Source organism: Octopus bimaculoides, chromosome 1, assembly GCF_001194135.2.
Source record: "Octopus bimaculoides isolate UCB-OBI-ISO-001 chromosome 1, ASM119413v2, whole genome shotgun sequence".
Lineage (NCBI taxonomy): Eukaryota > Metazoa > Mollusca > Cephalopoda > Octopoda > Octopodidae > Octopus > Octopus bimaculoides.
Window position 1 is genome coordinate 155,645,895 of NC_068981.1, and position 3,607 is coordinate 155,649,501.

General features: G+C 35.4%; 1 long non-coding RNA gene across 1 annotated transcript in view; it reads right to left on the reverse strand.

Annotated features, from left to right (window-relative positions):
• Positions 1-207: 207 nt before the first annotated feature.
• Positions 208-3,607, reverse strand: part of LOC128249948 (uncharacterized) — a 6,149-nt gene continuing 2,749 nt past the window's right edge. Inside the window, exon 3 of the long non-coding RNA XR_008266093.1 lies at positions 208-356. This is a non-coding gene — a long non-coding RNA (uncharacterized LOC128249948). The remainder of the gene's footprint in view (positions 357-3,607) is intronic.

Genomic DNA, 3,607 nt, shown 5'->3' on the forward strand with positions numbered 1-3,607 from the left:
GTATGTATGTATGTATGTATGTATGTATGAATGTATGTATACGATTTATATCAAATTACATATGAAACTCTCGCATACGTCAGAATATACCAACATTCTTAATAAATCTAACTTCCTATCATCATGAGACGAATGATTTACGTACTCAATGACAGTGAATGCACAGATATGCTACGGATTCGTATTTCAGGTTAAACTTACCAACCCGAAGTCAATATTTAACTAAACAATACTGTGTCTTCGTGCAGTCCAGACAAATTGTGGTCCTCTATTTGGCCATCTTCAGCAGAGCAGCAACGCCTCTAGGAGCACAGGTGATGTTTATTTATTTTTTTGCTAGTTCATATTTTTTTAATCTGCAAATAGAATAGCATTTATGACAGGTTTACTTCTAGAAAATTTTTCTTTCCGTAATTTTTGATATTTAAAAAATATAAAATTTATTACGGCAAAGGAATCAATATCAGTCAATGTATGGATAAGAGAATATTGTGAGTGTGTACATAATATTTTATACATAATATATGTAATATGCAAATAATATATATATTATATTGGATATATATATATATATATATATATATATATATATATATATATATATATATACGCATGTACCTGATGTGACACAAACTGCGCAGATTGATGCAACACAGTTAGATACACAAAATCTTACCCATAACGGACAGTCGAAACGATAGTCGTACTGAATAAAGACTAGTACCAAATCTATCTTCCGCTTCCTTCAACAAATATTACTATATAATAGTTTCAAATTTGGGTACAGGGCCAGCATTTTTCTTCTTTTAGGGGAGGGCAAAGTCAATTACATCGACTCCAGTTCTTGACTGGTACTTATTTTTTGAACCGGAAAGGATGAAAAGCAAAATCGACCTCTGCAGAATTTGAACTAAGAACGTAAAGACAGACGAAATACCATTCATGTATCATATTTTCTGTGAATACATCGTGATACAAAATTTACTGTGGTATTCGTCCGGAGATATTATTTTCTATGGGTATGGCACGTTTGAAAAACACAATATACATGTACCGGAGGGAATCTCAGCTGCCGCGAGTGAAAACGCTAGATACATTTCTGTTTCTAAGAAGGTTATCAGTAACGTGTACTCACAGCCTGACATGTTTAGACAAAATCCGTCGCACTAGATCATTCGCGAATTACTGCAGAATGCGAGGACTCTACTCTATCCCAACAGTTCAATCTGAAAGTGGTATTTTGTGAAAATTTCGAAACGTCAGACCAATGGATTTAGAAACATTACTGTTCCAGAAGCAGACATGAAAACGTCCTTAATAATATTAATATACTCATTTAAAACAGCCTTAGATTAACATACCGATGTGTATATCTTTTGTCATGTGTGTATCTATACGTACGTAGAACGGCATTAAAGAGCTTTGGGATTTTAACACACAAGTCTCTTTCAGATATTTTTCTGAGATAAAATAGTACAGTTAGTGTCGTTTCACATTTGTACACACATTATAAATGTTGTGCATACCAGTGTTTTATCCTTAATAAAACTATATGAAACTTTAGCATAGAAACACATTAACAGATACACACACGCATATACATATATATATATATATATATAATTCCTGACGCATGCCACAATGTAAACAAGAAAACACAAACACTACCAACTAAGCGGAAACATGTTGGGAGTTATTTCCCGTACCTGCCGGAAATACGAAATAAATAAATAAATTTATTAGTTATCGACTAATATTGTTTTCATCGTAATATCATCTACTTCAGTTTTTAGTGCTTTATGAAGTAAATAAAGCGATGGTCACTTTATTATTCATTTATGAGGCAAATATCGTGTCACAATTATTTAACTTCTAAACAATAGTATTTCTCTGTGCTAACACACTCACACACACACACAAACACATACACAATGTTGAAATGTGTGTTATTCCTAACATTATTTTTCTTTTGCGCGTGTGCGATTGTGTGTGTGAATGCGTGTGTGTGCGTGCCGGCGCTTGCATGCGTGTCTGTAATCGCTATATTGCTGAGTGTAGTCGTGGGTTGCATTTCATGTTCCCTGGTTTTGCTATATAAAACGAGGGAAATGGTAGATTTAGTGAGTGCTACTTTAATGTGTTGTTTGGAGTCAGATTTGTAGGTGGTTAGTAGATGGCTGGCGTGGTTGCACAACATAGCCACACTTGATGCATTCCAGAAGTTTTGAGACTTTTTTTTACAACTGTCCTAGTTTATTGTAATATCAGTATATCATTACTATACATCTAATAAGCTGACCTGCTGAGTCCAGTAACAACACTTTGAACACATTCTCCTAAACATTACTTGTTACAAACTGACTAGCATGCAGAATGTAGTCAGAATGTTTGGACGCTCGCTAAATAATAAACTGGGCAAAAATTGCTACAGAAACTTGTGGGTTAACTTTTCTACTGGTACTAGAGGTTCAAGGACGGTAGAGAGAAGTTGAGAGATGATGAGGGAAGTGGGAAAGAGAGGGACACCTGATCATCAGAGTTGGTTGAGAAAATTGGCAGTTTTCTGGGTGAAGACCGTCGTGTGTCTATAAAAACAATGAGCATACACTTTGGAGTTGCTAACTGTACACAGAATTATTCATAAAGATCTGGACATGCGCAAAATTTATTCAGAGTGTTCAGGGATGAGAATCCTTGTAAACAACTACTTCTCAGAGATGGGCATCAAAACAGTCCCTCTCCCTCCCTACAGCCCAGAACTTGTTTCCTGTGACTTTTGGTTGCTCTCCAAGCAGAAATAGAAACTCAGGCCAGTCGTTTTGAAAACACTGAGAAGGCGACGGAGGCTGTGACAAGGATCCCGGACATCATCACTTTGGATGACATCCATGAGGCGTTCACGAAGTGGCTGTAGTGCTTCAAGTGCACTGAAGTCAGAGGAGCCTACTTTGAAGGAGATTAGAGTTTTGTATTTCGTTGAAATTAACAAATATCTCTCTTGAAAATACCTTTCCAGAACGTACTTTGAATCGTGGAAGAGTGCTAGTGTGAGATGACGAGAAGATGTGTGCATGAGGCTGTGCGCTTGTTTTATAGTATAGAATAAATTGGTAGGTTGCACGGCAGACCATTGTAATACTCGACAAATTGTAAATTATGGATGAGTTGTTTCTTGTATGGTAAGAAGCTTGCTTCCCAACCACATGGTTTCGGGTTGAGTCTCACTGTATGGAACCTTGGGCAGGTGTCTTCTGCTATATGAAATTATGCTTAAAACATGTAAATGCAAATTTAAAGCATAATTTGTATTGTACTTATTGAGCACTAATGGAAACGGCTGTAAGAAGTGAAGATTACCAACTTTTTAATAATAAATAAATAAATATTATTATCTTAACTCTCTATTTTCTTGCCTTCATTTAACTGAACATGAACTTTATTCTTAATATATACCTATTGATTTAAAGAAATTTCATTTCCCCAAATTACTAGGTATAAGACTCTTCCTTTACGAGGTTAACTTATCCTCTAAGCAACTTTCATATATATATATATATATATATATATATGTGTGTGTGTGTGTGTGTGTGTGTGTGTGTGTGTGTGT